The sequence below is a fragment of the Dermacentor andersoni genome, chromosome 1 (genome assembly GCF_023375885.2).
Source record: "Dermacentor andersoni chromosome 1, qqDerAnde1_hic_scaffold, whole genome shotgun sequence".
NCBI lineage: Eukaryota > Metazoa > Arthropoda > Arachnida > Ixodida > Ixodidae > Dermacentor > Dermacentor andersoni.
The window spans coordinates 62,600,736-62,614,770 of NC_092814.1; the positions used below are offsets into that span (position 1 = coordinate 62,600,736).

Consider the following 14,035-nt stretch of genomic DNA (forward strand, 5'->3'; position numbering starts at 1 on the left):
AACTGATGCACCATTCCACTGCTGTGACGGCAGTGGAACGGTACTAGCACACGACAAAGAGGTGACAGAGAATTCAGGTGGAAATCTTATTTGAGCGGTGATGGCGGTCTCTCTCTCTCTCTCTCTCTCTCTCTCACACACACACACACACACACACACACACACACACACACACACACACACACACACACACACACACACACACACACACACACACACACACACACACACACACACACACACACACACACACACACACACACACACACACACACACACACACACACACACACACACACACACACACACACACACACACACACACACACACACACACACACACACACACACACACACACACACACACGCACGCACGCACGCACACACACACGTGCGTGCGTGTGTGCGTACGCGCGCGCGATATGCTAAATCAGTTCTAGGCTTACCCAACGAGCAATTTGTCCGTTACGTAAGCCAATGCATGGCTCATACCCCTGTAAGCAAGCAAAAAAAGAAAAAAGCTTCCCGAGAGTCTACTGATCTTGAAAATGGTGCCTAGTGATGACTAATCTACTGAAAATGCATATCCAAGTGATTGGACGTATAAGCTTTTGCATAGAATGAAGCGATCTTGCATTATAGATCTTAGAGGTGTGTAAAAACACCCTCTTTTAGTTTCTGTTTTTGTTATCACACTTTCTATCTTATTTGTGTTCGTTGCTGTTACAATAATCTGAATTGCATGTATTCTTGTATTAGTTGAATGTATTTATGTCTACTCCTGCTGGGGCCTCCTGATGGCCTGCAGTATTCTCTAAATAAAAAATAAATAAACTATTCGGGAGCTGAGTTTCTGCACGCGCATATTTGTTGACGGACAGGAAAAATCTTCGGAAGCGTATAGCCATAAACAGCTTCGCTGTATAAAACAAAAAAGGAAAGATAAAGGAGATGTAGACGAAATGCTAGACTGAAAAGCATACATGGAATGTCTCATTAGCGCAAGCAGGCTAGGTGAATATTTGTCACCGCCCCGTTCCAAAGGGGATACCAATAAGTCATCGTCATCACTACGCACCACGGACGACGGAACCCACCGATTGCTCCCGCAGTATTGTGGAGGTTCGTGGAAGGTCCGGGCCACCGCCCGTAGCTATGATAACCCACTCAGCCCCGCTCGCTCCTCCTACTTTCAACCGATGTGAACATCTGCGCGGAACTGACGGCTGACGACATCGTCGAGGCCACCATGGACGGGATGGAGGCGAAGATCGACGAAGACAGCACTGGTTAAGAGCCTTTACACTAACCAAGCATTTTGACGAGGCAGGCAATAGAAGCAGTTGACGCTCTGCAGATGTAACTTGCGTCATATCCGGATTTTGCCGCTGATCATGCTGTGAACCTCGTTGCCATAACGTCGGCTGCGATCAGGTGTTCAGCAAAAAATTAGCGACAGTTTATTAAATATCTCTTGAATTCATGCTAAAAAATATTTTATTTTTCCGATTGCGCTTAGCCTGCTCAATAGCGAGCGGTCATACGGTGTGCCATCTTGACAACCAAGTAACCTATATAACGAATGATTTTGAAGGTCCCATGTGTTCAGTTATAGAGACCGTTGGAATACCTCGATATCTCGCCATTTTCGTGGGTTAGCGTGCAGGCTCGTTCGTTCGTTCATTCGTTCGACGTCTTAAAACACGAGGCAACAGGAAAACGACAAAGCGCGTCTCGGGCCACTTGGGCCCCACCAGCTAGACGCGCGTCGGCGACTCGTGCTGCAAGGATTCGTGCAATGCTGCGCATTACGTAAGTCAACTACCGTTGAGCCTGCCAAATTTTCTTTCCCATGGCTCGAGATAAGCGCGCCCCGTTTGAGAAGGAGCAGCGCCGGCGTGAACAATGCTGGAGGTTTAAAGCGAAGTTTGCCTCTTCCTTCGACTTTTCCACTGCTGCTGCTGTCGGTATCTTGTATGCCGCGTCGGGAGGTGATTCAGAGCGTGTACCGCGGCAGAGACAAAAGGCGACGTGAGAAACTTGTTTGGACTTTTCCATCGGGTCGCCACAATGTCCCTGGGCGTCGCCACAAGACCTATATACGCGGACTTCTGTAAAATCCGTGACTCCCCGCAGAAGCATTGCAGTAACTCCAGTGCTTACCTTTGTATAAACGCGCATCAGTTTAGAGGGGAAGTAGATAAAATGCATGGTAGGGAGGAGGCAGGTAGAGGAGGCAGAGAAGGGGTAGGCCCGACATAGTCACGAAGCGAGTGACGCAGTTACAAACGCCGCTGCTCTTCACTCATAGCAGCTCGCATATATGGTGGAGCGCGGTAGAGGGAATAGCTGAGTCCCTCGAAGTCAGCGCTGCCTCATCGAGGCACCCTAGGGAAAAGGCAAGAAAACGCTACTACTAAACACGGCAGCAGTTGCGGACAAACTGGATTAACTTAAATTTAAGGTACGGTACAGTGCGGCACGTTTCTGCTATTTCTGAAAAATAGTCAACACTTCGGTGCGGGCTGCAGTACGGTTTTGTGGCAATGGCGTTGCCCGAGGTCGCGGGTTTGATTCCTACCTCTACAACCGCATTACGACGGGGGCGAAATACAAGAACGCCCGTGTACTCAGATTTAGGTGCACGTTAAAGAATCCCAAGTGGTCAAAATTAAAACGGAGTCTCCCACTGTCACGTGCATCCTAATCGGATTGTGGGCTTGGCACTTAAAGAATCATAATTTAAGTAAAGTTTAACGCTACTACCACGATGCGTTGTGCCGTGTGAGGCAATGACAGTGATAAATTTCTCGGTCTATGAACAATGGCGCACAAGAACGCCTCAAGCAAACACGCCTTGCTTTGTGTTCTGTGTATCACTTAGACAAACGAAAGTGGTGCATGCAAGTAATGTTTAACATCAAATCACCACTCTAGTTACTGCACTAAACGCTGGTGAACTTAATCGTTCTCCGTAAACGTCACGGCCAATCAACGCAAACAGCAGAGAAATCTTCGCTTACACCGACTTCCACAGTACGTGGGATCCGCATATATTGCAATATACGAACTGCAGATGGTGTTTCGCGAGGCATATTCACTTGGAATGAATTCTGAGGATGACACCACGCTGTAAAAAACTTTTCCTTAAAAAAAAAAAAAAACAAATTTTCTGGCAGCTGCCTAGCCAGAATATTTCTGTAAAGCTCTGTTCTCTATTTTTACTTTTTCTGTTATTTAACAACTTCTTTCTGTTTTACATTAAGGTAAATATTGTGTTTAAAGATAGTCATCTGTTTTGTATTACAGGAAAAGTTCTGTTTTCTGTTTAAAATATTTCTGCTATTTTAGTAATATTTCAGTTTTATTTTACAGAAAATGTGTGTGTTGAACAATTATCCATTTTGAGGCACAGAAAAAGTGCTGTTTTCTGCTTATATTTTTCTGTTACTTCACATTTTTTTCTTTTCCACTGTACAGAAGTGTGACGTGTAAAGAAAATTTTCTTTCTTGATGAATAACCGGCGAACCAGGAATGTCGCTGAAGCCACGATTTGAAAGGGCATTTCTCTTCGTGAGGGCAGTTGCCGCCTTCACGAAAAGAATTTTCTTTGTAGAAACGTCGACTACAGCCCATATTCCTTGTTCGACCACTTTTTATCACTTCTAGCCTCCATTTTCATGTGAACTTCTCTCATGTCTGAGTATTCCTATCGTGCGTCACATAATCATTATAAAATAACAACTGTGACGTAAATATGCAGCTGGTCTCAAAACTAAAGTTAGGCTCTGTGCTCAAAGGTGAAAGTGTTCAACTGCAGCGCAAAAAGACAAAGGTCACACGTAGCGCTCGTGCGTATCTCCGTTTTTACTTTACTCCGTTTTCTTGAGCTGCTGTTAAACATGGTCAACACTTTTTCTCTCACTGGTTGTAAGAAATAATTTGTAATTTAGGAGATTGTAGAAGAAAATGAATTTTTGTTTTATTTTACAACAAAATATCACTGGAGAGATAAATATAAAAACAGGTAGATTAATAGAACTGTTTATGCGCACTAGGTTCAGAAAACAAGCAGCATCGCCTTTCTTCCAGGTGTTATAACAATTTAAAAGTCTGTTTCCCAGGCTATAGACGAGATTCCGCTTGCCATGGATCGCATGCGTACGTAGAGAAGGAAGAACAGGAAAAAGTACATGCCCTTTCAAAGCAAGGCAAGTGAAGTAAATAAATACGCACATCTCTGCGTATAATAGACACTGCTGGCCAAGTTACGTAACTCCCCCGACCCTGTCAGTAAATTTGTTTTGAATCAGTCACGCCATGTATTCAAGCACAAATTCGCGACACAATATAGCATCAAGGTGGGTGTGCAGTGTGTATGAGGCATCATGGTAGGTGTGCATTATGTCAGTGTCCAGGTATTGTGAAGCGCACATTGAAGAGATGTGAGTATTTTCAAAATGTAGATACAGTCGAATGCTTTCCTGATGTAAAAAGGAACCTGTTGTGTAAAGTCAGACATTAGTTTAACCATCGTAGCTGAGTCGCAACGTAGCAAAAATGTTCCCACCTGAAAATTGTTTCACTCTAACGCTTTTTTTTTTTCTATGAATGAATGCTGTGGTACGTGCCCAACCACGATTTTATTATGAGGAACGCCGTAGTGGGGGACTCCGGATTAATTTTGATCACCAGGGGATTTTTAACGTGCCCCTAATGCATGGGACAGAGGCGTTCTTGCATTTCGCCCCCATCAAAATGCGGCCGCCGCGGCGGGGATTCGATCCCACCACCTCGTTTTTAAGCTCGAGCCGCCCATCGCCGCGAGCCGCACCGCACGCGTGCGGTCGCGCGAAGGATTGCACGTATCCAGCACTTGTGCACAAATTTCTGTTTACAATGTGTAAGGTATACACTGTGCACACAATGTAAATGGTAATTTGAGCACAAGTGCTGGATACGTGCAATTTTTCGCGCGACCGCAAGCGTGCGGTGCGGCTTGCGGCGATGGGCGGCTCGAGCGTAAATCGGCCCTAAACACTATAGCCGCTTAGCCACCGCGACGGGTGTTTTTTTTTTTTCTCGATAAAACAAGGAACCAGATATTTCATGGAGTCATATGTGTGACGAGGAGCACGTGGCAGCACTAACACTGTGGTAAATTAGGCTACAAAGAAGAACCATGCTACAGTTTGTGTCGTACAAAAATAGAGAAGTGTTTTATTTTAAAGCAAGAGAAAGTTACAGCTAAATAGGCCGTATGAAAACAAAACAGAAACAGCGAACTTCTTACTACATGTGCAAGAGAACTAGCTTATATATCAAACCATATAGGTGCCGAAAAAAAAATAAGATAAGCTCAAAGTGGCCTCGGCAATAAGTTGGTGCTGGCTTTTGCTTTGGAACTCAATCATGAAGACACCTGATTATGGAGAAAACTTTCGTTCAAGGCCGTGCTGCTTGCTTGGGTGCTGGACTTTGGTTCCTTTCTCAGGGTGCCATGCTGCGACTGACCTGAAAACAACATTGGTGCTTTAATGTACATATGACAGTAGCGTGATTGTACAGAACTCAGTGAAGCACAAACCTTTTTATTTGTAAGAGTGGTCAACAAAGCCCTGCAGTGTATGTGAGTACCGTGTGGGAGGCCACTTCCAAATTATGTTTGTTCCAGCCACACGAATATTTCGTTTCAGGTAACTGCAGAATGTTGGTATGTGGCCAGTCAGTGGCGCCGTATACACTTTGAAACAAACAACACTCACCATGCGACATATTGTACACGTCCACCCTCCCCCCCCCCCTCAACGCACACAACACTTACAAAACACACACATGCACACAACACACAACGCACACACAATTCCATGTTGGTGGTCGCTGTTTGTTTCAAAAATGTAGAAGCATATACAGAACATTGCACTGACAAGCTTCATTTTATTACTGCCAACATGCACTAAGCTAGCAGATGTGTGAACCTCAGGTTAACATGGACCAAGCACTCACTTGCTCCATGTTACGGCTGTAAATTTTCTAGCTTTAAGTGATTGTGAAAGAATTAAAATTATGCGACACGATCTTGGTCACACCCGCCGTGGTTGCTCAGTGGCTATGGTGTTAGGCTACTGAGCACGAGGTCGCGGGATCGAATCCCGGCCACGGCGGCCGCATTTCGATGGAGGCGAAATGCGAAAACACCCGTTTACTTAGATTTAGGTGCACGTTAAAGAACCCCAGGTGGTCGAAATTTCCGGAGTCCTCCACTACGGGGTGTCTCATAATCAGAAAGTGGTTTTGGCACGTAAAACAACATAATTAAAGAAAAAAAGAATCTAGGCCATGTTCTTAACACGGCAATGAAATTTACATGAGCTTTCGACAGCTCATATGCTACGCTGCCTCTACTTGATTCATCTGAAAGCTCCGTGCAGTACTGGCTTGCCCAAAAGTAAGGAGAAATGGAGGTGGTGCGTTCATAATTGGCATGAATGGGTCTAGCCTTTCTCACATGCGTTAGCCTTTGTACAATTGATCTGTATTATTATTCATCTGCTGTGCTCTAAATGTCCCTGTAAAATTCATTGGAAAAGGTTTTGGTAATGAAATCTCCCGCTACGCTTGCGAACGTCCATCAATCGAACGTACTTAAGGAAACTCTATTTATCTGGTTCTATAAGGAATGTAAACAGGAACGTGCATTTGGGAAGCACATTGTGAAGTCAATTTCCCTCGTCGCAATTAACCGCAGCGTATAGACTCCGTGAGTGTAAACCACCGCTGCTTTATTATGGTAACAAAGCCCGCGTTCCCTAAAACCAATTTTGGTCCTCTTCTTAAAGTTCTTTTTTTTTCTTCAAAAAGGAAGTCTTTCGAAACCCATTTTTTGATGCAGCTTTATTAAATTCGAAGTCGCTATAATGTCGCCCATTGTTCTGTCACGTCGCTAATGAATGCCTCTAGTCGCCGAAATAGAACAAAAATTTTTTGCTAAACAGATCGAAAAGTCGTTAAATCTAGCGAAAAAATCACTGAAATGGCAAGACTGCTGGGGAATGTGGGCTGATTCCGAAGGCACGGGGTGCAGCCTAACACAGCTTCTCTAAGCGTTTGCTCTCGCGAGGCAGCACTGCGAGAGAATGGCACGTGGCGCATGGGCTAAACGTCGTGCAGAGCTTGTTGGTTTTAGAACGAGAAAAGCATCTAGTCCATGCTCTTCAGAAAAAGTACATAGGACCCTCACCTGCCACGGGATCGTACTACTTTCACATGGTTGCCAATTTTGTTTTCATGAGCCTTCTTCTAAGACATGTCGACATTTCCGCACTGGCAAAATTGAGTTGCTCACTGGACCCCTCCACATTTCCTCATTATATATTTCTGTTGATGACCCCCCCCCCCCTTTTTTTTTTTTTGCTACCCTGCATCCTCCCCTGCTCACTTCTTATCTTGGAAAACTTATTCGGTTATGCTGGGCAGTCGTATACAGGTTGGTTACTCTCGACGCTGAAAATGAGCCTGCGGTGGTTGCAAACGTTATGCAAGAAGAGCAGCGTTTCTGAGCAGGCGATTACATAAAACGATCAAACGAGTCGAGCGCGTCCACGGGGCAAACGCCACGGGACGAAACGTTTACTTCCGACAGAATCCTAGGCTTGACGGTGGAGAAAGGCGAAGCGATCCTCTGGAGAGAAGCCCGATTCGAAGCGAACGTTGAGCCATTCGAGACAGGCCACTGAAATTCGCTAAAAAGCTATAATACAAATCCTATATCCTGCGCCAACCATTGCACAAGTGACGATTTGCTATAGTGAGTATTATAGTTGTTACATCAGACGGGTAAATTGCAAATAAATAAATAAATAAATAAATAAATAAATAAATAAATAAATAAATATAGTATGCGGCCCTAATCTTTGACTGAGGGGTCTCTTAATGGCACTCGCAGCTCGGCGTTGGTGTTTTTTATAGGTTAGCTTTAGGCGAACGCAACGCACGAAGGCGGAGGCAACTGCTTTCCATTAATAAGCCGGTTAAATATCATGCAACCTTCTTGTATGTGACGTCATTAGTGACGTCATCACTTCCGCTTTCTACTTCCGCGTTTCCAAGAATATTGCCAAAGTCGTGCTTACGTGGCGGGTCTCTAAAGTCTACGATTCTGTGCTTTGGTGTACGGCAATCAGTGATTTCTAATTATTCCAGACACTCCAATAACTCAACTTGTAACTAACCTTGTGCTCTGATATCATATCTATAATGAAACCCTTGAATTCTGTGCTATACTATTTTCATTCTAGTTTTTTCTGATTTATTTTGAATTTCGTCCCGGTCGCCTTAGTGATTTCTAGTTAATTCTAATTATTCCAGACACTTCAGTAACTCAACTTGTAACTAAACTTATGCTCTGATATCATATCTATAATTAAACCCCCGAATTTTGTACTGTACTGTTTTTCCTATTTTTTTTTTATTTTGAATTTCCTCCCCGGTCGTCTCGGAAGGTGAACCGGAAGCGCTGCACAAGAAGCAACAGTGTCACTCGATGCTCGTGCTGCTAAAATACTGAAGGTGGATAGTGACATGCGCTCATACTTCAATCACTGGTACAAATATTTTTTTATTGCTTCTTTGATTAACATGAGCCAAGACTTATGTGAGCATGTCTGCTTTCATGTAATATGAAGCTTCGAAGTTGCATTATTGTTTCATATTATTGGCAACGCGTTTCTTTCTCTGTTTCTTTCTTTTCGAACAGAGTTGTCCAACACAATCAATATATATCGACATCCGCATCGACTTCCTCTCGTACACCAAGATCACCTGTGACCGTATGATGAACTACTGATGCCTGTGGTTCGTCTTACGTGCATCTGGCTACCAGCTCTGCAAAGCATCAGTTATGGGCAGCCGGTAGCACAGCGAATGCGTTGCGCGTGATTAAACACCTTTTAATCCTCAAGATTTGGTCTCCAATCGGAACCACACTCTGTCACACGAGCTACAAACATGGCCGAAATCACTTTCCGTGAAGTGTCGGGTGAATTCTTTTGTCATCGGTTCTAAAGTCTTCGGCGCGATCTTGAACTCCTGAGCGCGACTCCTTCAAGCCTTGTGGAGCGCGGCAAGGATTACTTTTATGCTCATCAAGTGTCACGAGATATCAACGCACCCTATAGCTTCAGCTTTCTTACGCTGACGGGCTTCTTTCTCGCATGCCTCAAGGCTAGACGAGCGTAACGCTGCTCAGGTGTCTCTGCCTCCGTATACGACGGTGTTTTGCAGCCTGCACTCCAGCATGCCTCACGTTGTTCAGGTGTTTCGGCTACCTGTCGTTTGCATTGAACAATGGCCATACGACGCGATTTCTCTCCTCCACCATCATATAAACGGCGGCGCGTTGGAGCCGTTACTGCGAGTAAAAGTCGAGACTAAATTACACAATAGCGCCGCTAACGAGTAGAGAGAAATGATGCATATAATGGCAGGGAGGTTAACCAGACGTAGTTCCGTGTGGCTACCCTGCAAGGGGGGAAGGGTTGAGGGGATAAAAAGAGAAAGAGATTGGAAGGGGGAGATAGAGAGAGAGAAAGAGAGACGAGCACAAACAAACCGCGTACACTATGGAGCGGTAGGGGGTGGCGTACTTAAAGTCTATCCTGAAGTCCCGTAGACCGCAGGGACCTTAGTAACGCCAGTAAGGTTTTCAGCGCGGATGTTCTTTCGGAGCACTGACCTAAAGCTTTTAGTTCTGATAGTGGACGATTGTCCACTTGGTACAGCGCTTTGCACATCACTACTCTCTGGGAACTATACTGCGGACAGACACAGGTAATGTGTGCAAGCGTCTCATCGCTGCTACATGTGTCGCACGTAGGGCTGGTGGCCATACCAATAAGGAAGGCATATGAGTTTGTAAATGCAACGCCTAGCCACGGACGGTACAGCTTGGTCTGTTCACGTCGTGTTAACCCAGGCGGTAGATGCATCCGTATATCCAGAGACAACGAACGCAAACGACACATGGTGAAAGCGTTCGAATCCCACAGGGGCAAAGTACATTCATGGGGCATCAATCGCCGCCCAGTCGCAGCGTTTGTTCGCGAAAGCGGAATCAAGACACGTTGACCAATTTCATGTGCAGATCGGGCGGCTTCGCCGGCGTGGTCATTCCCGTTGATGTTGCAATGTCCTGGAAGCCATTGAAATATTGTCTTGCGTCCCTTATCATGGCTGCGATAATATATCTGTCGAATTTCTGAGGCCAGTTGTTCATTGGGTCCGTGGCGCATTGGGCTTTGTATGCCCGCTAACGAGTAGAGCGCAACTGCGTAGAGCAGGCAGTATCGGCTTTGTGTCCACAGGATGGGTATTTTTCATAACCGGATAGGGTGCCACGTGTGCTGGCTCCGACAGAAAGCGCAGCAGGGAGGACACATATACGCTTGCACTGCTATGAGGATTGGTCCGTCCATCCCACGCCGTTTGCACTACCTCCTGAATCGGCTCACGTTAGAAAATGAGTACAGTACAGATGGCCCAGATTGACGTGCATAATGCTTTTGCATAAACAAAAATAATCACCGATGACTACGGTACTTCCCATGCGAAATTTGAGCGCAGCTCTATACCTGTTTTCGTGGTGTATGGGCTGGCACGCACAATCTGTCTCGTGCGGCACGTTGCAAACGGAGCGACGTGTGGCGCGACTGCCTCGTTAATCGGGATATTGCGAGACAACGCGTGGGCGACGTGTGGGCACGATTCATAGCAGCCGTCGCAAACAGACCTTTGCTAATGCAGCGCTTTGTTTTCATATAGCGTAGTATTGTTGGACGCGCTCGCCGCATGTCATCGGCGAACAGACGACGCGCGCTACTCTGGCGCCATCTTGCAGCCATCGTCACCGCAGAGCGGCATTGCGCTTTTCTTCTCACGCTTTCGCCATACCCTCCCCCTCCACTTTCCATTAACGAAATTTGTTGCTGCGCTAGTTGGTTCATGCTTAACAACTTAATACTGGTAAGCACAATTATAAGGTGGGACAGAAGGTAGACACAGAAGCACAGGACAAGCGCTAACTCGCAACTATATTTTATTCTGAGGACTTCGGCTACTTAAGTACACAGCGGACCAGGATTGCGCAAGCGCAATGCCCATCAAGCCAACCAATGCATCATATCAAGAAGCGTATAGATTACAGCATCATTTCTAAAAACTGCTTTTATTGGCTACGCAAAACAACCGATGTATCGCTAATACAGGCACTTTTTTTTTGTAATATGATATGCTTCCATGATTTCTCTGGCCAAAGTATTGCCACTCCTGCATAGAATTCGAATACCGGAATGAATTAGCTCACAGGGACTGGACCTACAATGCATAGGCAAATGAAAAGAAGCTTTTTTAGCTATAGAACGCTCATGTTCCCGCGCCTGATCGTTGACGCGTCGGCCGTTTTGTCCGATATATACCTGTCCGCACTTAAGCGGGATCTCGTACACAACGCCAACGGCGCATGTGACGTATGGCATGTTATGCTTCTTTCCACTGGCAGGTTTCCTGGGAGGTCCCGAAATGCATGGGTAAAACCCAGCAAGTTCTCGTGGCGCAGACAACACAATAGGCAGGTTGTACCTTTTTGCCACATTCTTCAGGTTGTGCGCATTGGCTGGCTTGATGGGCAGTGCGCTTGCGCGATCCTGGTCTGCAGTGAACTTAAGTAGGCGAAGTCTTCAAAATAAAATTTAGTTGCGAGTTAGCGCTTGCCCAGTGCTTCTGTGTCGATATTCTGTCCCGTCTTAGAATTGCGCTTACTAGTATTCAGTGGTTATCCACTATCCGCTTCATTCTTTCCCTGTAGCCTCCTCCTCCGCTTTCCTCCTTGCGCTCTCTTCGCTTTTCATCTCCCGCTGCGCTCCGCGTTCGCTCTTCCATCATTCGCTCTGCTTGTTCGCTCGGTTACGCCGACGACGCCGAGGCCGAAGCACGCCGACGCTACACGCAGGAAAAAAAAACGATTTAGCGACGATTACGATACTCCCTAATGCGAAATTTGAGTGCAGCTCTATACGTGTTTTCATTTCGCGATATAATGGCTGGCGTGGACAATCTGTGTCGCGCGGCACGTTGCAAACGGAGGAAGTGTGGCGCGAATGCCTCGCTAATCTGGAGATCTCGAGAGGCAGCGCCTGGGTGTCGCATGGGCGCTATTCACCGCAGCAGCCGCCGCAGACAGACCTCCTAGATGACGCGCGCTACTCTGGCGCCATCTTGTAGCCATCGTCACCGCACTGCGCTTTTCTTCTCACGCTTTCGTCAAACCCTCCTCCGCTTTACGCCTCGTGGTTCCGCTGCACCCTCCTCCTCCGCTTTCCTCTTTTTCATCCCCCGCTGCACTCCGCGTTTGCTCTTCCATCCTTCGCTGCGCTCGTTCACTTGGTTACGCCGACACTCGCCGCAGGAACGTTCGCCTAAGGGCTGCACTCTAAACGTGAGAGAGCGAGAGAGAACGCAGATGCCTATCTGTGCCGTATACGCTGCTATACGTGGAGTGCTATGCGTGAAACCTTGCTGTAACTCAGATGCTATTTCCATTGCACTTTTACCGAATCACAAGTACTGTTACAAGATCTGTCACCCCGGCTTTTAACAGGGCTGCTGTAGCCCAACTGGTGCTCTGAAGCACATGCGAGTGAGAAATTTCCGAAAGTTTTCAGAAAATTTTCTGGAAAAATAAACTGCATTGAATTGAACTGTCGGCTTCAGTCGCCGGGGCTTTGAGCAACGGGAGCTCTACAAGGACCCTAATGTGGGTACAGATGTCAGTTCCGGTTACGCGCTTGGCTTTGACGCTCTTGATAAATACTACATATCACGGCGTTTCCCGCCTAATAAATGAATACCAAATGTAGTTTTTCCATGGCTTGTCTTTTAAAACCATAGCTTTGGATGCAGTACTGCCTGGATCACTTGCGAGTTATCTCCGCGCCACTTCGAAGCATGTTCGCAGCTTCTTAGCATTTATGGTGAATATTTTCGAAAATGATCAAATGAGCGCACGTTTGCGTTAAGGTCAACCGGCATTCGCATCCTGCAAATGAGATAGTGATCGGTCTTCGGTAGCACCATCACACATGACGCGCGAATACAGATACAGCTGGCGCGCTGACTGCGTGCTTGGAATGCCACGGCATCTTTCTGCATCACACGTGTCGACTGCACGGCGCGAGCAATCGGCTGTATAGCAGGATGGCAGCAGTAGTCGATTATAGCGGTAAGGACGAGTAATTACTGTGGCGACAGTGGCAGTCACGCGTTGACTTTGGTGGTGCCGTCGAAACAGCACTGCAAATCAACTTGACGCGCAACTCGTCCGCCGTTTCTACGTTCGGGCTTCCAACTACGGCGTCCGTGGAGTGAACCGTATACAGTGAACAGTGCATGAGTTCGTGAGCGAACGGCAACGCCCATGCACTTGTTGTGCGTGTGAAAAAGCACTTTCGCAGTCGCCGGCTACCTGGATATCCGCCTGCATGTTGCCTGTGCACTGAATCACCATATGCAAAATTTCTTCGACGGCGTGGCCTAAGCTTCCGCGAAGAAATGCCGTGCAACGCAGTTGACTTGCCGCGGATTATGGTAAGTGTTTGCGATTTTCGGTGTCGTCCGTGGGCTATACCTCTATACCTAACTTTTCAGCGGCGACTGGGTAGCCTTTCTATATTTTCATGTCTTGAAACTGCTTGAAACAACCGGCATGCTCTCTTTTTTTTTTTGTGAGCAACGGACAAAGGTTTATATGTTCGCTTTACGACGGCATTTGAAAGCTGTTAAATACGACTTAATAAATTATTTCAGCGTAGAACACGCTGAAGCCTGTAATAGTGCAATATAAAAAGCGGGGAAGTAAGCGTCTTACTGTTTTCCACATTGCCCTGCATGTTTTAGCTCCCTGCATGGCTAGCGTTTTTAGATGGTGACGTAAAAGCTAGAGGCTGTCTTGCTCTGCACTACACCTTGAGCGCTTCACTTATA

General features: G+C 46.4%; 1 protein-coding gene across 1 annotated transcript in view; it reads left to right on the top strand.

Moving 5' to 3' along the window:
• The first annotated feature begins 13,184 nt into the window (after positions 1–13,184).
• The window catches only part of LOC126546189 (transmembrane protein 163a-like), a 93,780-nt gene continuing 92,929 nt past the window's right edge, over positions 13,185–14,035 (top strand). The window contains exon 1 of the mRNA XM_050194334.3: positions 13,185–13,639. The gene's annotated coding sequence lies outside the window, so the exon portion shown is untranslated. The remainder of the gene's footprint in view (positions 13,640–14,035) is intronic.